General features: G+C 41.9%; 1 protein-coding gene across 1 annotated transcript in view; it reads right to left on the bottom strand.

Moving 5' to 3' along the window:
* The window catches only part of PALM2AKAP2 (PALM2 and AKAP2 fusion), a 137625-nt gene that overhangs the window by 66802 nt on the left and 45907 nt on the right, over positions 1-24916 (bottom strand). The gene's annotated exons all lie outside the window — the stretch shown is intronic.

Raw genomic sequence — 24916 nt, 5'->3', positions numbered from 1 at the left:
TGACATGTATCAGGGAATCTGAAAGGCGCCAGAAGCATCTCCTAACTTGAAGGATGACAGGGTGAACACTGCTACTGCCATTCCCCACTTGAAGGTGGTGGGGGTGGGGTGTTGCTTCCAACGGAGGCATCACAAACCACTCTTCCTTAATCCAAGGGTGCTTAAGGGTGCAATCTGGACTCTTCTACCCAGAGAATCAGAAACATTCAAGCCCCCCCCTATTCAACCCACTTGACCTGCTGTAAAACTCCTCTTTTGCAGAAGAGGTCATCTGTAGGTTCTGTAGACCATGCTAGCAGCTGCTGTAACTGTCGATGGCATTTGGTCAACCCTGAATTTGTAAAGAATCTACTTGCCCTTTCAAAACTGTTCCATTCCCCTAGAAGCAGGCACCACAAGAGCACTGCTCATGGTCTGCCATGGACAGGTGGTGTATTTGTTGAAAACAAATCAAAGGCAAAAGATCCATTAATATCCTTCCATAAATCCAACCGTTTGCTCCAATGAACTTATAAAACCCTTCTGAAAAAAAAATAATAAAGCAACCCAACCCCAGTGGCAATTAGGCCCTGCCTAGGGAGACAATTCTACAGCTGCAGTTTTTGAGTGATGTAAGAAGCCATGAATATTGAACAATATGATGCACTTTCAAATTCATAGGTTTAGATCTAGTGTAATAAGCAGGTCATAAATCCTGGAGGCACACAGAGAGCAACTAAGAAAACACATTCCACATGAAGAGTCCAAACTTTGTGCAACAAAGAGCAGGAGGTTTTGTCTTTAAGGTCACCTCATTGAGAAGCTATCCATTCTATTAAAAAAATATGCTATATGTTCCAGAAATAAAATCTGCATGACACATGCTTTAAGCAAGCCTTAAATTAGAGGCATCTTTGCGTGCAACAGGCCTACTTCATTAACACCCCAAAATCAACTGGGTGTAAATGTCAGTGGTCTGTACGGCCAGGCTGGGGCCTCCAAACCTAAAATGTGCTAATAGAAGCTGAGAATGTCATATGCAAAAGCAGAATATAACCCAAAATGCATAAAGGTAATTTTGTGGAATAAAACCAGATTTATAATATAAAACATGTGGATCCAAATGATTAACGGAAAACCCAAAGGTGAAACATTTTTTCTTGACCTATTTCTGCTTTCAAACATGTTTCAAGAACTGCTTCTGCCTGTATCGTTCAGTATTTAGAGTTCTCAGCCATATGCCATAGGTGTCCTACCTCAAAGAACAGTATAAAATGTGCATGACAGGACTTGTGCTGGCAGTACCACAACACCAAGACCCACCTCTAAATAGTGTGTAATGCTGTGCTTTAACAAAGCTTTCCCCTGCATTCAGTAAAACAGAGGTAATGAGCAGGAGTTCTCTTGGAGGTCTGTATCACTGCCTAACACAATGATAACATTTTGCTGCTGAATGCTGCACACCAAAAATCCTCAGTGCATGTTCACAGTTTGCCCTGTGTGACAGGTTGCCCTCAGTTCACATATCCTTGAATCAAGAGCATGGTTTATTTTTATCTATTTGAGGGACACTTAGAACCAGAGGACAAACTAGTATTTCACTAAAAGAATGCAAAGGTGGTTAAAAATACTTCATGCACACAAGTGCATGAAAAGTTCAAGTTTGCTTTTATTTCAGCCTGTGGTCAGTGGCTTTGTAGTGTTTTTCCCATTCCAGCTGTACAGTTGTGATTCCCCCAAATGTCTCCTCACGTTATGCTGAAGGCTCTTCAAGAACTGAAGGGCAGGGGCCCTTCGGGTATGTTAGATGCCAAAAAACCCTAAACCTGCCACAAAAAGGCTGTGCGCATCACATTTCTTGGGGTCTCCCACTACATAGGGGGCTCTCTGGGGCTGGAGTGGGAATGATCATGCTGCATGCCCCTCTCTGCAAGCACCAAGAAACATCAGCAAGCTCATATATAGTCTGTTATAGTTCACAGTTAAGTGGCCACATTGGCCAGTGACTTTTCTTGCTTGGGTCAGATTCTGCAGCAGATGACACTGGATTAATTACAGCAATACACAATTACAGCAGCATGCCAGGCTGGCCAAAAGTAAACTTTCTGCTTCAGTGTCTCTTCTGTATCTCTGAGTTTTCTGTGAACACCAACCAAGCCATTAACCACAGCAGAGAGATGCTGATAAAAATCCCCAGTAGTACCCGAAGGACTTCCACCAGTGCAAGTGACTAAACACACTGAGATGCAAGTCACTCCTGTTTGATTAGTAAGAACAGGTTTGCAGGTGGGACTGCAGGAAAATGAGGCATGGTGCAGCAATGACTGATTTTCTCCTTCAATCAAGGAAGTAATTTATGTTTTTTAATCACTGTCTGGCATTCTGGTTAAGGAGGTATAGAGAATTTAGATTAGCAAGACTGTTAACAGCACAGGGAATAGTCACAGTAATGATGGGATACAAAACCCCTTCAATCTTACTTTTCTCCAACCTACAAAAGACACCTAGTTAACAAAGTTTTAAATTTTATTTTTGCTATTGAATACGAATTGGGAAAAATAAAAGAAAATTTGATTTTACGTTAACAAAGACTCACAGATGAGATTTTAGTTTTTAAAATAAAAAACTTAAGCATCTGTCATACTTCTCCCTCCCTAACCAAGCTCTTGAAGCTGACGAGGTCCAGACAGACTTGTTTTTACTTACTTCACTATCAAAGTAATATACAAATATTTGAGATTTCTGACTGGTGTGCTGCTATACAAGCAAATCGCATTGTAAATCACTGTACTTGTTAACTTCTCCAGAGTCCAAGTGAAAAAGGCACCTGAGATAAGTATTTCTTGATTTATTTAATCTGTAGCTAGTAAAATAACAATGTTCCAGAAAACATGCTGGTTTTAAGTCCTAACTTTATTAAAAACAAACAAACAACAACAAAAACAACAAAAAAGATGGCAAGCTGCGCAAGAAGAGAGCAAACTGTTTTGTATTTTCACAATACAAAACACATTTCTCTGAGCTTCATAAAAACATAATATAATTTCCTTTGATAGGTTTTGTCTTACATTTTCACATATATATAAGCTGATTTTTTCCCTTTTATCTAATATAACATTTTTTTAAGCTCAGAATTTTGTTCTTTCTGGGAATTGCAGCTGAACAAAGTACACAAGTGGCATACAGCACCATAAACGCACATGGTAATAACAACAAAATACCTAGAGAAAGGCAATAGGTGATACTGTGGTTGTTGTGGAGTTGATGCAGTATCTGCCATTAACTGATGATTTAATTAGAGTGAGGGCTTTGCCTAGTGTTTCTGTTGGTCTCCAGGGTTGTGCAGCAGGGCAGGGACACAACAGCATTAAGCAGGAAAGCTGGGAAGGTTCCTTCAGCTCTGGACTCACCAATTTCTTCCTTCTCTTCATTTTCAAAATGGAGTGATGATATGTGATGATATTTCTAGCAGGAGAAGGTGTGGGGGGGAAGGGACAGGGAACCCCTTGTTATTTTCCTTTTATAACCTACTTTCTAAGCACTCAGTGCTGAAGTTCATAGTCAGAACTTCACATAAACAGACTTGAAAGTCCAGGGGACTGGAATGAGAAGTTGAGGGTTGACACAGGATTGCCTTTAGTCTGGGACTGAGAAAATATCCTAGCATTTCACTTCTCCTAAATAGCAAAGATCATTGATTTCTTCCTTCATCGATGGCTATAGTGCACTCCTCACTATATTTACTTGCCTTTTCCTTCTCTCATAAAAGCCACATCACTCTGGAGAAGGACCTCTCTCAATCTCAGACATTAGGGCAGAACTGTGATATCATTGTGCCTTGCTGATAATCCCCAAATCTGTTTTCTTGCAGCATTGTTAATGGAACAGCATCCTATTTGTATGAGGGATTTTGCAACAAAAGCAGGATCTACCCTCTGGGATTCACATGTTCTCACTTTAATTAAAAAGAAAGACCATTAAAATTTGCATTGCCACAAGTGAATCAAATTAATTTAAAAAATTAGAAGATGGGAATGAAACTGGTTTTTATGAGGCAATAATTGCAGCTTAAATCTGCATACTTTTAACAGCATAAATTAAAACTTAGGATTTAGAAGTATTTTCTTTGGGTCTTAGGAAATCCACTGAAGTGGTGGTGTAACCTTGAGTAATGCTGCGGCCACTAAATCCACCTCAGGGAGAGGAATGCTGCTTATTTTTATGTACAGTTTACTCAAAACTGCACACATGCTAATATAATTGTCATAAAATTTTTACTTCAGATGCAGAAACTGTTTAAATATTTACTTCCTTAAAAAAAAAAATCAAATCCCAAACACAGCAACAAACCCAAAAGCAGAATGAAATTGCTCTACTTACAAATGAAATCACATTTGGGGCATCTTTGTTTTAAAAGCTTCCAGTAACTGAGGCAGATGTGTTTGCTTTCAATTTCCTACTTATTAAGGAACATGTGTCTGACCTACTGCTGTAGATGATCTTTGCAAGGGTGAGCAGTTGAACTAGGTGGAAGGTGGCAGACAATTAGACGATGCAGATTAGGTTCTCGATGGCTTTGCTGATTGCTCAGTCTTTGCTTAGCCCTGCTTCAGCTGGTGAATGCAGGAGGCCAGGAAGGAGAACATTGCACAAGCAACACAGCAGCAGTTTTAGAGGAGCATCCAGCAGTCCCACCAGGGTGTGAACCTCTGCATTATCTGGGACAAGGGTGTGAGCTATTCTAGTAAGTGAAATGGAGAACACAGATGTGTCCCTGGGGAGGAACGCTTGCTTCCTACTCAGCCCACTCCAGCCATCAGGGATATGGGAGAAGACTCACTAGATTCCCAGGGAGCACAGCCCAGCATGAGGTCATGACGAGGCTGTCTGGGAAGAGTCTGAGGCTGTCTGGGAAGAGGCTATCTCCCAGCTCTGAGGGCAAATTCCCACTGATGTTGGGCATTCCTGCACAGAGTGTCAACCCCTTGGCACTGGTTCCTTGCTCGTTCCATCAGTTGTGGTGCTGGTCCTGCCACGACAGCCACAGCCTCAGTTCAGGACAAGATACTGACTTAAATGAGCCATAACTTGACAGCCACATCTTCAGTGCAGAACACGGTATTAGGTTAATTAAACAACAAATTACTAAACCAGATGAATTCTATAACAGCAGTCCAAACTCCGTTTTGTTATCAAGCAGCTGAATAAGCTTCCCTCTAATTTTTGTCATGGGGGAAAGAAGAAATGGTGGAGGCTGTGGGAATAACCTCTTCCTTTGCATTCACGGAAGTGGCTGTTTGGAGTGGAAAGATGCTGTTCGCACCACAGCAAGATGAAAGCCTCTGGTTGTGGTTTCTGACTTTGTTTCTGGATTTTGCCAGCTCAAATGTCAACCCTGGGTATATTTCTACACCCTTCTTGAAACTCTTACACATCATGACCACAGTTTCATGTCTTCCCATTCTGCTCATGTAACCAAATAATTGACAGCTAGCACTTATTACCAAAGTTTGTTGATTTCTTCCAGTGAGGAAAAAGGCATTTTGTGAGCATTCACACTTCCATAACACAATAACACTTCCTCCAGCTGTCAGGCTTCCTCACAGACGCTCCTCCTAGATGGTGGTCTACATTCAGTTATCTACTGTGGCCACCACTGCCATGCTCAGCTACGCCTCCCAGAGCAATTTGTGCTAGGCTTTCCTGCAGGCAGAGAAGATGACTTCCAGGGTGAACCTGACACCATCCTTCGACAGATGAGCATACCAAAAGGAGTCCAAAAAACCCACACCATGCAGTGTATATATAAGCAGTTATTTGGGAATACAGGAAAAAAGCCAAGCAGGAGAGTGCTACCTCCAGTTTTTGAAAGATGCAAGACTTCCTTCACCTCTTTTTTTTTTTTTAAACCTATGCCAACTATTGTTCCTTAACACACCACTGAAAATGAGCAAATGCTAGCAGTAAGCCTTGGTACCAACTCATTTTAGGAGGCAGCAGGCTGTAGACCTCTCACTCTGCCTCTCCCACTCCTATCCATGCACTCTGAGACTTCACACGTTAGGAAAACTCCCAACTACTTCGAAAGAACCACATGAAGTATGGGCCACCTGCTCTCACGTCCCCTGGCATTTCTGGTTTTACATTCTTATTCCTGAATTTAATCATGGTCAAAACCAGGTGAAACAGTCTTGCGAGTGCCTCCCTTATAGAGTATAGAGGATAAAAACCAAAAATCTGGCAGAACAGTGATTTTCCATGTGGATGATTGCTGCTGAAGCTGCATTCATGACAAAATATGATATGTTACATCTGCTTCTCTCAGTGCCTCCCTAGCAAGGTTGCTGCTTGAATTTGGGTGACAAGGCTGGATTCTGACTAAAGTAATTTCAGCACAACCAGCAGCAAAATTTAATACAAATTAATCTTCATTATAAATGCCAAAGAATCCTTTCTGCTCCACAAGACCCAGAGAGTGCTTGAAGTGAGAAGTGACATGCTTGTAAACTTAACAAAAGTATGACAAAGCACAATAAAAGATTCTGGTTGGTTCTCAGGGTAGTATCTCTATTAATGGAACATCTTGACTCTTTCCTTTCTAACCTTGCATAAAGGCAGCATTAAGGAGTGAGAGAGCAAGGAACAGGGGGTCTGCTCCTCCTTGCCAGAAGGCACAATCAGAGTCCTATGAACAGCCAAGGAAACATGTTACTATCACTTATTAACAGATTAGGAGATGTATATGGTGGTTTTTGTAGAGAATGGATTGTGGACCATCTCTTGATCCATTTCACCCTGGGAGGTGTATGTGATCATTTCTGATGGGTGTAAAGCTGGACAGTGTGCTCAGGCCATGGAGACACAGTTCATCTGGGGTGTGTTCAAGTCATTTTTCATTGCTATCAGTGATCCCCTAGCTGCCTGAAGTGACAAAAGCTGCTTCTGGAAGAAAGTGTGATCCTCATTCCCAAGGACTAAAACTGGGCAATGTTGGACTTGATGGGTAAGATTTCAGTGTGCACAAAAGCCTAAGGAAGAATGACCTCAGCCAAGATGTTATTTCCTGCCTTCTGCAGATGAAGAGCCAACAGTAGCAAAACACATTTTCAGAAGAGCTAACGATTCATTGGTCTCTTTCAAAACAGACTTAACAAGAAAGTGCTTTTCTCTTAATGCCTGTCTCCTAGACCTTTTCTTCCCTTTTGTCAGCCAGTTGTTCACATCTACCCCTACACTGCTATTTCAGTGACGCTCTAGTTTTAAGCACTGTGTGTAGGAGACTGAATTCAGACTCAGAGACCTCAGGCAGCTTGCTAGTCATGCTAATTAGCTGTCTAAACAAGGAGTATATTAGCTTTACGGCAGCACTGAGAGGTTTGACTTATATCAACAACAAAAATGCTGCCACATGAAGCTGTAGGGTGTATACGGTAAGAAGTAGGTATAGAAATGAGCAACAGAAGATAATTGCCCCATTAGAAAGATTCCAGGTTAACGGTGACTAGGATAAACTGAGGTTTTATTACATATGGATTCTGACCATGATTCTCTTTACCAACTGAACTAGGAAGAACAATTTGAAATTCAAGTGGACTCAAACTCAGATCTGATTTCAAGGAGAATTTCCATCTGGAAAAATTGTGAAGAACTACTGACAAGTAATGAAGGTAACAAGGGCAAATAAGATTGCAAGCTGGAAAATGTGTGCATGACAATGGTGAAATTTCCAAACAGCTGAGGATTAAATCCAATAGGATTTGAAGTTGCAGATAAAAAGCCTTAAGTTTCAAGGCAAGTGAAACTATTTGAGTAGAATCCTCTCCATCACTGCCTTATTCCCCTAATCAAGCTAACTGCCAAATCCACGTGTTTACAACCCCTCACTGATTCAAATTTGTGTTGTTCACTGCTGTGCCCCGGGGATTTTCAATAATTTGTGTAGTGCTGTCCCACATATTTTTCCATTTAATTTCTGTTGTCAGATGTCAACCTTTAAGATTTTTACCCCCTGCATGTTCAGTAGTGTCCCAGTTAGGCATCACCAGGGAAATTTCAAAAATTTTCCTGTGAGGTGTCTTAATTGACTTAAAAACATAAGGGCTGTATAACATAACACTTTCTTCTGGCTTTAGATTCTCCTATAAACTTGATTAGCTTTATTTTTGATCTAGAGTACCAGCAGATTGATCAAAAGCAGAGTAGCCCTAATCAGATGTTAGATGTCCATCCTCCCTCATCAGTTTTAGCTTCTTACCTTAAATCAGTCATGCCATCTGTAGGGAAATGGCAATTAAATCAACCTGAAAACAACAGAAAACTGTTCTTGTTGGCTTCCACTGCTCCTGCATAGCCTTCACTGACTGTCAAGACTGTTGGTAACTATTCCAGAGTATGACATATCATGGACACAGTTATCTAGGCAACTCTTCTTTAATAAGAATACATTAGAATGAGCATTAAATCAAGGAAACTATAAATGCTGGTAACAAAATTTTTAGCATATACAACCTTTTCCAACTATACGAGTGTTCTGAAGACCCAACAAAGTGGTGTACCATGCACACATGCTTTCAAATAAAAAATACTCATCTGCATTTCTTCACTTAAAAAGAACTATTGGTACTCAACAGCAGGCACTAAAATATAAATTGAGTTGTATACACACAGCTGTATGAAGAGAGTTGCATTGATATGAGTGCCCCTTTACAAATCTGCTTCATGTAGATTTATAAAGATGATGAGCTTTATCAAGATGATAATGCTTTATCAAGATGATAATGATTTATCTGCTTTATCAGGATGAAGAGCTGAGATGGAAGTCCTATATTGTGGGAAGGAACCAGAAGCCATTCACATTTTGTGATAATTAGCCTCTATCGAGGAAATTACAGGGAACTTACTTTGAAATTAAATAACTCTCCATCTACAGGAACCCCTTCCAAATTGTTCTCGCTAAGTCTTCAGACTCTTATTCAGCCTCAAAATCCCCTTGCTTCAGTACACAGTCTATTTTAGTTGAACTGCTGTGCTGCATTTGGCTGGGGCGGAATTAGCTTTCCTCAAAGTGGCCAGTATGGGGCTGTATTTTGGATTTGTGCTGAACACAAATAGGGTTGATAATACAGAGATGTTTTTGTGATTGCTGAGCAGGGCTCACCCAGAACCAAGGCCTTTGCTGCTGTTTGTGCTGCCACACTGGTGAGGAAGTTGGGGGTGCATGAGAGGCTGGGAGGAGACACAGCTGGGACAGGTGACTCCATCCCACCAAAGGGATATTCCAGACCATGTGACACCGTGCTCAGTACATAAAGGTGGGGGAAGAAGGAAGGCAGTATTTGGAGCAATGGTGTTTGTCTATCCAAGTAACTGCTATGCATAATGGGGCTCTCGTCTCCTGGAGATAGCTGAACATCTGCCTGCCATGGGAAACAGTAAAATAGTTTCTTGGTTTGTTTTACTTTGCTTGTGTATGTGGCTTTTGCTTACTTTACTCAACAGTTTTGACCTCAACACATGAGTCTTCCAGCTCTTAGCCTTTCAATTCTCTCCTCAGCCCTGCTGGTGGGGGCATGAGTGAGCAGCTGCCTGACTGCTGGCTGAGGTTAAAACATGACATGTAAATAGGGTAACTCAAATACACCAATTTTAGAAAACAGCATCTGTAAAAAAGGCTAACTTTTGGTTGCTTCTACTTGCATATGCTCATATATTTGCTAGATAGAAGTGATGTCCTACAACTTCTATACTAAAACCAACACTTCAAACCTAATGTGCCATATTTCTTTAAACTCTTCAACAGATCAGAGCATCTGGTAAACAACAGACATGCTTTAGGAAAGCCTAAGAACCAAGCACAATGTAGTGTTAAGTCATTTGCTACCTATGTGCCTCTAGAGAGGCATTTGCTATCCATGTGCCTCCTGTGAAAGCTTGCCCTACCACAGTTCTACTTAAACTAGAAAAAAAAACTTGAATTCCCATTTTGCTTCTGTTATCACTACATTTGGTGACACAGCCACAGTCCAAGCTAACAAAATGAAGGGCTTTGGATCTCAATCTCCCTGCTTATATCATCCTTGCGTCTTTCACAGTAAGCCAAAAAATAATTGAGGGCAGGTGACTAGTGTCCCATGAGTCAGTGCAGATGTGGCACACCACATTCTCCCCACCCATGCCATCTCAGGCTGCATGAGTAAAGCTAGCAATTAAGAGTACAAAACAATTATTCTTCCTGACATCATCCCAGCCTCAGACCATAAGAGCTTCCTTTCACCCTGCCTCTGCTTCACTGTTTTCCTCCAACCATTTCCCAGGCTTCATCCTGTAACAGTTTCAAGGTAGAATAATAATACAAGTCCTGAACCACCAAAAAGGCTACATGTTTAAGACTATGAATACCTGTTCCACCAGGAGCCAAGGAATACCTAATTCTACCAGTGCAGAAGTCTGAATAAGCAATAAGCAGTATTCTTGATCCTCCCTTGCTGCAATAGGAAGAAAAACTGCTGCAAACCTGTGAAGGCTTCTCTTATCTTCTGGGTCTGACTGGTCCTGCAGGCAGGGATACAGCTGACTTTTAAAAGAACAGCCACAAAAGTAAGAGTTAACCTAGGACATTGCAGTTGGGGATCTACACCACATTTTACATCTTTCTCCTCTACATGCATTGAGGAAGAGGTGACTTGTTACCTAGAGTTAAACCAAAACTTGCAGAAACTTCAGCCTGTCAATCACAACCATTGAAAATGTTTTAGGTTTGAATTTGACTGGGACTAGTATGCAGAGACAAGGTAATTTTTTTCTTTGCTAGTACTTGTGAGCTCTATGGAGTTTATCGGTAGCAATGGTGTCTACTGAGCAATGAGCTCTATCTGTTTTCTTTCTTCATTATTTTGTCTGCTTTAGATTTTGGGACAGAAACTGTATCTTATAACGGGTTTATATAATTACTTAAATCCAATTTCCAATCTTAATTAGGAATGTAACGATGAACTATTAATAATATTCAGAGCAGCATAAATCTATCCCTGCTCTTTCACTTGAATGGTAACAGGAACTAGACCATCAGGGAAATAAATTAAAGACAATTTGAGTTTTGAGACAAATGGTGGAACAAGAGTTTGGGATTTGCATTGCTGCAATAGTTTGTGTCTACAGGAGATCCCACAGAATCAGGGAAAGGTGGGATGGTGCGTCTCCTTACAGTCTGATAAAGTAAAATACATGCAGAAGACATCCCAGGACTCACACCCCGATGCTGAGCAAGTTTCAATAAGAGTGACTTCAACACAAACTAAAAGAGGGCAATGTCAAACCCTAGTTTAGGCATCTTGCCTAATAAACACAAAAATGGAATATACCCTATCCCTCTACCACCCTTAAAAAGCATTTTCCCACTCACTCAATGGCAGCCAGGCTGGATTAGAAATCAACATCTTGCATCAGGGTTCAGATACCAATGATACGTTATGATACCAATGATTGGTTATGAAGCCTGAATAAAAAGTCAAAATGCTCAATACATAGTTGCTACTGACTAAGCAAGCCAAGTTTTAGTCATGCTCCTCTGAAAAAACACCTCACAACTGTCCTCTGTGTGGCTTCACTGTTTTACCAGTGCCAACTCATCTATCTGCTGGAATAATTGTAAAACTGTTTCAGAGAGTGCCATAAAAGAGATTTCATTCTCACTGAACTGTGACATTAACCGGGTTAACGTTAAACGTTCAGGGTATCTCTGAACCTTCAGAAAGGGATGTCTTTTGTGAAAATTAACTGAGCCAACTATGCTATAAATTAAAAACAAATCAGGAACTAATTTTTCAATTCTGCACAAAACCGAAGCTTTTAGAGTGACAGTTGTATCTTTAAAAGTTTTCAATAAGATCACACAATAATATCCTGAGGAAAACTAGAGCAACTTTTTTCCCTTTCTACAATATCAGTTTACAGCTGAACAACAGAAGGGTGGAGGAGGAAATTCCTTTATTCTCACCTTCCAAAAAAAGTTCCTTTTCACCAGGCTTAGCACAATGAGTTTGTCATCAATTGTATGCAGGAAACATCTCACATTTTTTCCTTCTATGCAATGAGTTTAATCATAGAAGGTTGACTTAATTTTATAAAAAAAAACAAGGCAAAGGAAAGGCAAAAGCTATGATCTGATCACATAAGAAATCAGAAATCCCACCAATCTTGGTAAAAGAACCTACACAATGCTCACAGAAGATCCAAGCAATGTATAAACACAAGATCAGAGCACCACAAACAAGAAGAAAATAACAACACATGGACAGCATTCCCACTTTATACTGGGGCTAACTGGAGTCCGTATATACCTTTTTAATTTTGTTTGTTTAAAGGTCCTGTGAATAAACTGCTTGGTCTGCAGCAGCAATTCTGCAACTAGCAAGAACAAGAATTTAAGAGCAAAAATTAAACCTTTACCCTTAGTAATTTCTTTAAGAAGTTTTCTTGGTTTTTTTCCTAGTGATAAGCTGTTTCTTATGCAGCTTGTCCTGGTAATTTCCACTGACAGAATACAAGCCAACTGCTGCTCTTCCATGGGAAGCTCTGATCTTTCTTTGAAAGAATGAACAGGAATGCAGTAACAGCTGTTTAAGAAGGTTATATTCTAGAAGGAAACAGAAAGGCATGGATGAATTGTGCTTTTTAGCTGTTTAAATCAACTCTTGTATAAGCTTGTGTCAGATGACACCCTGGGGCTTTACACTCCATAACCAGAGCACTGCTCCTGGTCTATCCTTTGGAAAAGGGAAGCAGCACTCTGGGAAGAGACCAGCAGTAAGATGTAGCCTTCAAGGTCTCCTCCTGGCTTCCTGTTCTGGATGAGGGTTATGCATGCCATGTACACCTATCTGATGCTGAAAATGCAGATACAGGACAGTATCAGCAAAGTGAAAAGGCTTGCCTGGTGACTGCATTCCAGGAAGGCCTTAGTAAATGTAGGCAATATCTTAGGAGCAAAAGTATAATTCAGTCAAGCTGCCCAAGGTACAATGTGAACAGTGAATCAGACTGAAGGACTGTCATGGTGACAAAGATCAGATCTTTTACTCTGTCACACCACCAGATGTGTATTAAGTCTCCAGCAGCTCAAGCAGTCACAGACACTCCCTGGGTCTCCGAGAACTCAATTCAGATGACAAGGTTCTCCTGGGTGCTCCCACCACTACTCTCATACATTGCACTCCTTTTTAAACACACTAGGAGCAAAATAAACTGACAGTATCAGTAGAACACTCAGACCTCTTCCCTGAGGAAAACGACTCAACCTTGCTCTCAACCTCACATAAATCAAACGGTGACCAGAACTGGGAAGGAGTTAGGATATGTATGCTTTACTCTTATTTAGGCTCTTGACGCCCAGTGCCAACAAACTTTAAAAAAGCCCTTCTGTAACACCAAAAGAAGAGAAGCAAGCTAAAGGTGGAGAGAGGAAGGGAGGGAGGACACAGGTTGCCCTGCAGAACAAAAGCCCAGACATTGCAAAAGCAACCCAGACTGGAAAAGACAAGATTTGCCCCCTCCCACTGAACAAGGGTCTGAGCCAACACCATTGCCCTGGCCAAGATGACTTGTCTGGTCAGCACCCTGAGCAGAGCTGGCTGCTCCAGGGAATGATCCTACCCAGCATCTCCTTCCCTTCGTAGATCTCAGGAGAACCAGAATCCTGCCCTGCCACTCCCAAGACAGCTATTTTTTGCTGTTATCCTTTTAACAGCCAAACCAAAGAACCTCTGGCAGCACTGTCACTGACTGTAGGAAATACAGGGAGAGACTAATAACATATTTCTCTGTTGTGTTTGTTAGCACGGAGGAAAATCATAGGGTCTTCTCCTGCCAATCCATTCACATTAACTGAAAGCTTGGGCCTTGGGTTTGAAGGATGTGGGTTTGGAGGAGGGGTAGCTTATTTCAGAGCTTTTCAGAGAAGGTTATAAGCCTCAGCATCTGAACAAGAACAACAGAAGACTCAGAGAAATCATTCTTTCAGACTCATCTGGCCTTTACAATACACTCTGAATCAAAATATTTTTATTAGTTTTTAACTCTGCAGCCCAGGAAACATTTTAAAACTTCAACGATTAAAAATAAAAGATTACAGTTAACAAGCCCAAACCTATTATCAGTGAAGCTGCTGTATAGTTAAGTAAAATAGGATTTTATTAATATCTGAAAGCTGCAGGAGAAAAAAAAATTGGCTTTCATCTCTTGTGATATTTCTCCTGTCATTTATGGTAAGCTCCATATCAAGCCCACATAATCAAAGCAAATAGGAATTAACTAGAAAATTTCAAACATTGTTCAACAGCATGAATTAACTGATATCCAGCAACAGAATATACACACAAAATCTGTTTCACCAAACTAATGCAAACTGTATCACCCAGCATCTAGTCCCAAATGTGAAGTGCTACAGAGCAGTAGAGGCCTGTTTCCATACAGCCCACTTAAAATGCCTGAGTTCCTGCCTGACTAGGGGGTACCTGAGAAATTTTGTGAGCATGACCCTCCACAATGGAGGCCCATTGCTGCTGGAGTCCACTAGCATGTTCTTGAGGAATAAAACCATGAAGTCTCTATAAAATCTTGGCATCATGCCTAGCAAAATGAAGTTCTCCTGCTGTGAAACTTTAAAAAAAGTCAGGCACACTATTTCAAACACACACTTGCCACAATAAAAACTGCAAGCCCTTCAGTGTCTCCTTTTTTTTTCATTTTCCACTCCCTTTTGCCTCCACAGAAAATTATTAATTAGATCCAGCAGCTTGAAAGATAAGTTAAATGGCATGATGCATTTCTCAATGCAGCTGCACTCTGACAGATTACTGACACCAATGAGATATTGGGCAAAGCACCCATGTACATACAAGCCATTTAACTACAGAGTCAATCCTCATCCATAAAATACCAGTGTGTCCTGCTGCTACACTTCTACTAAACTTACAAGTCCTCACCACTTAAGAATGCACAGCCAAAGCTGGTAAGTACCTGCAGAGGTAACTTGGCATTCTGGTGTTCAGATGTTTACTGTTGACTCTCCCAGTCTGGAGCAGCAGTTGCATCTGTGCCTGGAAGACACAAAGCCTCAAAAAGAAGGTGTGAGCAGTGAACCCTGGCCTGATGTTTCATATTTTCTGCAGAAGTGAAAGCATCTGCAATGCATGGAACACTGAAGAACCAGCTCTTCACACAAAACTGAGTGGGGCTCAACCTGAGCCCCAACCCTGCTGCTCTCCAGAGGTGGTGCACTGTGGCATGAGTGCTGTCCATGTGTCACAGGCTGACACAGAGGATAAGATGGCATAGGTTACACTGGCAGAAGTGCTTTAATTATCTCAGATCCACTGCATCTGCAGATGAACACTTCTGGCCAATGTAACTTTGCCACAGCTTTAAATGCCATCTTGCTCTTGATTTACTGAATACTGGCATAATAACCTCCTCTCACTCTCTTTCTTTCACACTCATTTTAATAGAAATTGAGCAGTTGATGTCACAAAACTTACTTATTCTTTTTTTCTTTATTTGCCTCTGGTTTTCTTACTAGTATCTAACATGACAACAGACACAACCACACATTACCATCTGCACCTGCAGGATTCCAGTTTTATTTTCCTTTCTGCAGAATACATCCCAAAGGCATGGGAAGGGGAATGCTTAGAAATACAATGTATGTGCTCCTTTGCCCCCAAGGACCTACACCCCAGGCAGCTGGTGATCAGTTAGTAATATCCCATTGGAAAGTCCCTTTTTTGACAGGTCACTCTGCCAAGAACTTTGGGAGTTGACTTGATTTCTCTTCAGAAAGCCAGGATAATACAGAGTCTTGCAGCATGCAAGAGAACAGTTCTATCATACTTTTCTTCCAGAAAGAAAACAGGTTTCCAGCAGGACACAGTTTAATACAAACCCTATCCAGCTTGCCACAGCAAAGTCACTTCCCATATTCAGGCCAGCAAGAAACACTGACTTGCCAGAGTCAACAGGAACAGTAGGCAAGGCATGCCCGACAGCTGAACTTCAGAGTTTTCCACACATCCCACTAGAACCAGCAAAGAATAATGCAATTCTGCTGTTGAACTGTTGCTGCTATACAGATGGAATCCCTGAATAATGGAGAAGCCTGGGGAATGAATGACAGGCAGAATAGCCTAAAAACATTTTATTCAGAGTAGAAGTTCATTTGATAATGACATCTGACAAAAAGACAAGAACGAGGAACTTCCCCACAAGAAACATTAATTCTATTGCAGTACCTTCAGTACACTTCATTCTGAAAGACTGAGCTAGTTTGGCTCAGTCACTAAGTATTATTTGGAATCCAACTCTACTGCTGACCACCAGAACCCAGCCCCAAGAAATAAGCAAAAAGTCAGTGGAATTAACTGACACCTAAAGCTAAATTCTGGGGAGTCCTGCTTATGTGCAGATCTTATCACAAACTGGCTTCAGGACTGTCTAAATATGTCAGTAGCTGTTGTCAGCTTTCCAGTGACAAATCCAAATGTATTTTTTTTCCCTTAAAGGTGATCCTCCTAGAAATTTCAAAATTACCTGAGCTATCACTGAGTTAATTAGATAGAAGAAGATTTTTCAAAAAGTTTAAGGGCTTAAAATACATCCCAAAATGCCAAAAATGTCAAGTAATTAAGAGATATTTTTAATTTGAAGTGAGAACTATTCGCTAAAAGTCTGTCAATATGCACTCTGAGCTGCTGTGCTATGCCACTACTGTTCCCATTAACCAAGTTGATGAGCACATTTTATACATCAAAATGAGCAAAAACCCAGGCCTTACAAATGTATCACTCTAGGGAAAAAAAAAACAGGCAGCAGGACAGGGGGGTTCACAGCACCCATAAAAAATGCTGTTAAAAGGCCTCATTTTCAGAAAGAGAATGGGCATTTCTTCAGTCTATGTTGGTTCCTCTTTTAAAGCATATTTCAATTTTTAAAGAACTCCCCAAAAGTGTGGCTGCTTCTCTCCTTTCTCAGAGCTGCTGTTCACCAGAGGTTCAGAGGGGACTCATATGGATTTGAGAATCAGAGAGGAAGAACAAGCTTTCATTTGCAATAATGTAAGAGGAAGCTAATATGCCTCTGATTGACATTTTTAAATTAAACAAAGCCAGGAATTGAAACAGAAGAGTGTAAGTGAAAGTACATTTACATAACGTAGTGATGGGATGCGCTGTGGAGACTGGGAACATCAAATGGGTGCAGGATGGGCTCAGGCACCAGTCAAATCAAAGGGCATCTAAAGCCAGCACAGTGCTACTCTTTAGATCTAACTAAATGATCAAAATAATTGGTTTGATAAAGCCACTTTCTAGTGATACACTGACCAGCGTGTTCAGTATTTCCACTGCTTTCACAACAGAAAAATACAGACCTGTCATAGTTTCACCATTGTTGTTGTTGTTCTAAGGGCTTTTTCTAATCTAAATGACTCCATAAAACACTGAAAATACAGAAGCAAATGGAAAAGTAAGACCATGACTTTATCTCAATTTCTCTTTTCAATGATCACAACCAGCAGCAGGATCAAGGAACAATGAAGAACTGGATCAGTCTGCTCTGCCAAGCTCAGCCACTCCATGCCAGAATGATGCTGCTGGAAACATGCCCTGGTGTGTCCCTGTCTCAGCCACACGTTGTGAACAGTTGAAACAAAATGGTGTTGAGGTCTGAATGTGTCTGCACTCTCCTCATGGCCACATTTCCCACTAATGCACCTGATCCTCCAGATCTTCCTTGGTATTTTGGCCACAGTCATCCTCTCCTAAATGTGAGCAAGCTGTGCCAGTAAAACATGTCTTGGAAACATAGGGACAATCAGAACATCAAACCACGGCACAAACCACGATTGGTTCACCTTGCATATACTTAGTTTTAAAATCAGGTTAAATGACTCTCTGGGTTTATTGATAGTAGTTCCCACACCAGCATGTGGGCTCTCAAGAGCACTGCCAGCAAAAACCTCTTCTTGTGCTTACTCTTGGGGCAGGGTAGCAGCTAATAGGGAACTCTAAAATTGGAAATAAATGACCTATTTCTGAGGAAAGCTGATAGAATAATATTTAAAGGTTTGAAGTTGGCTTCACACAGTCTTCCAAACAAGGCTACAGGAGTCCTGTGATACACTCCTAACAGAACAGAATTAGAGGGACAAAAGGTCTGTACAAACCGACTCAACAGCCTTAACAAAAACAATCTTTACTTCTTTACTTGGGCAAACTTTATTAATACATGTACATCTATTTAATTAGTTTGCCAGCCGAGTCCGGTACAGGTGTACATTTCATCAGATTCCTATTTCTGGTCTGCCATCTTCCTGAAACTTGCCCTAGAAGAGCAATTAAAAAAAAAAAAAAGGTGCTACTTCAAAGTGAAGCTTTTTCAAAGATGGGTGGCTCTGGTTTGTATCTTAGCAGTTCTGTGAGGGAATTCTTCTCAACTGGCACTACTAAACTTGTTCCACATTTAACGAGACACAGAAATAGGGCACTCCAAGAATGTATACAGATGGAGCTGTATTCTTCCCTGGAGTGTTGGGAAAAAATGGCTGTTACTAAGCTCAGCTCAAACAATGCTGGTGTTGCTGTCCCAGACAATGAGGCACATGATGTCCACTTCAATTCTTAGGCTTAACGGTTAAAAAAAAAATAACATCCCTGTTCTCAAGTATTAGTCCCTGAGAAGAACTGTTAGGAAGGAAGCAAGCTGCACATGTCCTCTGGTGCATCTGCTTCCAGGCCCAGTCAAACTACTTAGTTACTCAGCAACTGAAGCAGTGCTGTTTGTGGGCTTGGTGGTGTTTATTTATCTGCTTGTTGGTTTTGTTTGCTTGTTTGTTTTGGGGGGTGTATGTGTTTAAGTGAGTATAATGCTAATGTGCCATCAGTTTAAAGGTATTTTGAAGTTATTATGACAGGAGATTTCTCTTTTTTTTTTTTTAATTAAAGTGGCCAACTTTAGTGGCTAGAAATGGAATAAATGAGATGCATATAAGCCACCCTTCCCTTCCCTACACCCTTAAAAACGTTTCCTGATTCATGCATAAATTATACAAACAGATGTTACATAAAGCAACACAAAAACATGTAGAATAAAACTGGTATAACACAGAGAAGCCTTCTCTTCTGAAGTACATATGGTAATGAAAATTTAGTATTGCACACAGCTTTCTGCTCTTTTTCCCTTTTAAACTCCAAAATATGGGAGAACAGGAAAACTAGGATGCCCAGAGCCCCAGAAGAAATCAGTGGAACCAACAGATTCTGGAGAAAAAAACAATCCAGAGCTTTGGAAGCATTCTTTCCCCTGGATCATGATTCATCTCTTTAGTCAATTAAATAAAGATGGACAAAAAATTCCAAAATGAACATGATACACTTACATGATTCAGTAGCACATACTGAAGTTTTCCCTAGAGTTTGTGCATGTCTTTTAAAGCAATATTCCTAACCTTTCTAATAGATGTAGATAATGTTTTGGAGGAAATCTGATTTATTTCAAATACAATATTGTTTTTCTCTGTTATTAATAAGGGATTAAATAAATAATTCTCTGCCAGTGTAATACCTAGGGAAAACTCTCACTTTTGCACTACATCGCATGTCTCACATTAAGCAATACAACACTTGAGTCTTGTCAAAATACACTATTTTAATAACATTTCTAAGGAATTATTCTGAAGACACAGTTCTCCTTTCTCCTGGAAATCCAGGGTCTTACCATCATCAAACAAACAAAAAGTGGACTCTGTACTCTCAGTAATTATAAACTTAAATCAAATGATCTATTTTTAAACTTAAGGATGACATTATTTAGAGTTATAATGGATTAATTAAGGTTATTCACCACTAAAACCAACAATTTCAGCTGATAACCCAGAATTTTAGTATGATAAAAAGTATCCTCTTTGTTGTTAATTCTGTCAGAATACCAGAAAAGCCAAGCATCATGAAGGTAATTACTTGGGAAAAAAGTCTGCAGTAGCCACTGAAATTACAGTTTTAACATAGTTTGAGCGAAAATTGTGGAAAAGTCCTGAAGATTGTCCAAAGTGGAGAAGAAAAAAGGAGAAACAAGAATCTGTTTTAGAGGTGAAAAACTTCATCACTGATGATTCACACTTGATTTTCAGGATGGAGTGAGATACACATGTGGTCTCCTGAAGTTGTTGTGTGTAACGTGTATTTTTTAAAGCTTTGTACACATTTCAGTACTGAGTATCCATGACTCTTAACTGGTGACAGAAAATACTGGAAGAGCCTTGAAATGCCACCTCAGCCATCATCTAGACTCCTGCAGTCAACTACAATGACTATGATGACAGGTTGACATGAGGTTTTCCAAAACTCCAAAAATTCCTCATCTTTCCCATTGGTATAATATGGGGATAGTTAATGTTACCAACTACAACAGGACATCTTTCATTTTCAGATGGCTGAGATGGAAACCATCCCTAACTGACTTACACCAAGAGGAAGACTGCAAGGTTTGCTTCCTGACAGAAGAATAATCAGCAGAATCATTCTCCAGGTCCCTCTCCATCAAACTGTCCTGTGGACTACATTCTTAGCAGAAGAATCCCAGATGGGAGAGTTCACAGAGTATGCACTTTGCTCAACTTCAACTACTAATTTACTGGAGCAATGGACACTGAAATCTTACAATTAGTTAAGCAGATAAGACTTAAAATTTTGGGGATGCAGAAGAAAAAGAGTACCACTTTGGCATATGGCTCAGAGAAAACAATGTAAATTATAGATATAACTGCATCTGCTGGCATTCATTCCGTGCGGCTTGCTGTATTTCAAAATTAAACTTAATTTTATAGAACTGTACTCTAGTGGTCTAGGTCAGCAGTCAATTAAAGACCATCCCTCTACACGGCCAATGTATTCTTTAGCTAAGCCATCATCAGTTAACAGGCCAACATTTTTCTCACCATAATTTGAATACCAAGCCTATCCACATTGAACTGTAGGCATCCAAGAAATAGGGTGCACATGAGAACAAAGATCTGCCCCTTCAGCACAGCCTGCTAGGAGAGACAGCTGCCACAGCTTTTCACTTTTTAAAGGGGAGTGGGAGGAAGAAAGAGAGATCATTTTGGCAACTTGAACAACCCTCTTTATCCCACAACCCTAAATGCACTGCCCGTCAGTTGAAGTCAGAACTGCCTGAAAATCAGTACAGCAGCACATCAAAGAGAGAAAAGTCATACTGTGAATAGTAACAATAGGGACAGTTCTAGATGTTGCTTTATGTAGCTCTTCTTGGCTTGCTATAAATGGAGTATCAATAGCAGTTGCTAAATCAGCAGGTATTTCCAGTAGCAAAAGTGAATTTTGCAGTTTAGACAGGACAAACCAGGCATGAATCAAATTATCTTATGATTAAAGTATACATCAAACTGCTCAGGATTCTGTTGGCTGGACTTTTCATGCTGTAAGTAATATGATCCTGTATTCTTAATTTAGCCAAAACTCTGGCTGAAGTCAACAGGAGATTGGAGCAATTTAAAAGGACTACATACACCCCTTCCTACAGAAGCTGCGCATCCACAGTGAAGGGAAATAATCATCAGTTGCCACAAGAGATATTTTTTACTGGCACTATTACAAGATATTTATAAATATGGCTTAATTTACTTAAGAGCTCACCTGGGACTTGCACTCTTTGGACAGCTAGGAAAACTAATACAAAAACAAGGTATCAGTTGTCAAAAGCCAATATCTGTATGTATCATTTTATATCTCTGAAAACTTACTTTGGCAGAGACTACAGCAGGGCATTAAATGGACTAGCATTCAAATATAAAATGAAGATAAATCGATAAAAAACACTCAATACTGAGTGGTCAGAAATACTTGCAATGAATAAACTTAAATGAACACATTCTGCTGCATGCAGACACATAAAAACTGATCTAAAGACATGAAAAAACTTGCATTTCTTAGGGAAAGAAAAATCACACACTATAACAAATACTGCCATATATACACAACTTTTTTGGGTTCCTGAGGCTGCTGAGATCCTAAAAACGTAATTGTGAAATTAAAATAAATCCCTGCCAGATAGGCAAAACCTCTGCAAAACACTTACACAGCATGAATGCAAATTGACATACCAGAGCTATGAGACAATGCTAGAATCAGAGAATATTGCAACGTTGAAGTGTTAATTACCACTCATAATAAAACAACATGTTTGTTTCATCGGTAAAATCACAACGGGGGGAATATGCTCTATCTCTTTTTAACAGCAGGCTGGTACTTGTACCTAATGTACATCTTCTGGGACCTGACAGGCAATTCATCTTAAGATGAAAACCTAACTTCAGTACGATGACTGCTCTTTAAGGCTAATGATTAATGTTATCAGGAACTCCAATACTGGTACACCCACAATAGCTGCCGGCCTGCTCACCTCAGTAATAATTTCAATAACTTTTTTTGCAAGAGACATCAGTGTTTCGGAAGTTTATACTGCAGTGGTCCTCAGCAGAGACCAAACAAAAAAGAAATAAAATATTTCAAGCTCGTGAACTCGCTTTGCTGTTACAGAGGAATCTAAAAATAGAAATACTTGGAACAAAGATACAGGGGGCTTTCCGTTCAAAAAGGGGAATCCAGGAAAATTTTAGATCGCCGTGAAAAACACAGGCTGATTAAAACGTAATTACGTCACAGGTTTCTCAGGATCTTGCCGAACCCCCTCCACACGCCCCTCCATCCCCACGTCCTGGCCGTTCTCCCACGCACAGCGGCCGCCCCAGGGAGGGCAGCGGAGCCCCCCGGGCCCCCGGCCGCAGCCGAGGCGGGGGCAGAGCCGCCCCCGACCCGCGCACCTCGGGGGGATGCTCGCACAGACCCGGCTTTCCGAGCGCGCCCGCCCCGCTCCGCCGGCAGCTCCGGCCGTCCGCGCCTCCCCCCGCCCGGGCTGAGCACGCCGGGGGCTCCCGCGGGGCTGGCGGGCACACCGCGCCGGGCTGCCGATGGCGAGGGCAGGAATGTCCCACTTCGGCATCCCCTCTTTCCTCCTGGCCTCTTCCCTTCCCCTCCGCGCATCTGCATTCTCTCCACTCCTGCTCTCTCCCTCCCCGCGATTCCCTCTTTCCTCCTCGCTTTTCCCCTGCTCCTCCTCGCACCTCTACCGACACCTTACCTCTCCGCCTCGCCCTGCCTACCCCCCTCTCCCCTCTCCCCTCTCTGTCTCCCGCAACCCGCCGAGGGCCAGCTCGCTGGAGCCGCAGCCACAGCCGCCTCCCTTTCCTCCGCACTGGGAGCCGCGCTCACACACACAGAGGAAGGCAGGCAGGCAGGCAGGCAGACAGACAGACAGACAGACAGGCAGGCACGCAGACAGACGCCGCGCGGACACGCGCATCCTGGCGCTCGGAGGTACCTTATCCAAACCGCTCCCGCTCCTCCGGCTCGCGGCGTGTTCTGCCAGCTCCGCCCGTAGCCCCGGCACGTCGGGTCCCCCTTCCTCCTCCTCTTCCTCCTCCCCCACTTCCCTCCCCGCCCGCCCCCTTCGCCGACGCCGAAAGAGGGGGCAAAGCCGCCTCCTCGCCCCGCCCCACCTCGCCTCGCCTCGCCCCGTCCCGTCCCGTCCCGTCCCGTCCCGTCCCCGTCCCGTCCCCGTCCCCGTCCCCGTCCCCGTCCCGTCCCCGTCCCGTCCCGTCCCGTGGGGCGAACGCTACGTGCGGAGGCTCCGCGGCCGCCCCCGCGGCCCCCGCCCCGCCGCGCTCGGGTTACCGTCCGCCAGCGAGCCTCTCCTGTTACGATGCCCGCGGCGGGAGGGAGGGGAGGGAGCCGGGACCGGGGGGCCGAGGCCCGTGGAGAAGGAAAGGAACGTGGCCCCGCGCCTCGCCTCCGGGGAGTGCACAGGGCGGGAGCTTCACTCCCGCGCCAGTTCCGGGGGTTTCTGAGCCGCGGGGTTCGGGCTGATGTATTTTTGTTTGGTTTTGGTTTGATTTTCTTTATTGGTTGGGGGTGGGAGGGTTTGGACGTGTTTTGTTTTTGTTAAATAGGTAATACTACTGCCCTGGGTTTTTTCAATGTTGCCTTGCACGGATTCTCGTTGATTTGCTATCCTTCCTGTGAAGAAGCTCTGCCTTTTATTTTTGGTTTCCATACAAACGTAATGATCCCCTCAGCTCCTGTGCTGGAGATGGGGAGCAATTATAACCCTCTCTTAGAATTGATCATGGGTTTGCAGATCTCCACTGTAATCTCTGTACACCATTACATTTCCCCGTTGAAGAGCTGCAGGTTGCTCTAATGGGGACCTTTGTCCAAAGACTGTTCTGTAACTCTTACCATCCTTGATGCACTCTTGAGCATGACCCTGATCTTATAGATCTAAATTTGAGTTGAAGAAGTACACAGGATTTAAGATGTGATCAAACCATGGATTCATACAGTGGCACAATGTTTTTCCTTGGAAATACTTAATGAGAAACTTTTGAGCACAGGAGGGGATGTTTCTATGGCCTGTCATAACCCTGAGATTTTACTCATGCCAGCGCATGAGTATTTGTCTATGTGTGTTATTTTATATTCATTTATACTGGATTTCTGGTATTGAACATTCAGTCTCGTAATGTCCAGGTATAATTCTCCACAATCTTTCCTCTTGCTAAATAAATGCATTTTTATGAACTTTGCTATTTGACTCCATTCCCAGGTAAGGCAGAGTACATTGAACAGCACACATTGCAACACTGATGCTTGAAGAGCTCTACACCATCCAGCACCTCCCTCTATTGTGAGAACTGGTGATTTATTCCTGTACTTTGAATTTTATCTTCTAAACAATTACAGAGCTATACCAGGGCTTTCCTTTCCCTCTTGTTGTTTTTCTCTGCTTAGTCTCTTTTAAAGCCTTTGTCAAG

The sequence above is a fragment of the Cinclus cinclus genome, chromosome Z (genome assembly GCF_963662255.1).
Source record: "Cinclus cinclus chromosome Z, bCinCin1.1, whole genome shotgun sequence".
NCBI classification, from domain to species: Eukaryota; Metazoa; Chordata; class Aves; order Passeriformes; family Cinclidae; genus Cinclus; species Cinclus cinclus.
The sequence above is the reverse complement of the archived record's forward strand: the minus strand, read 5'-3'. Positions and strand labels throughout refer to the sequence as shown.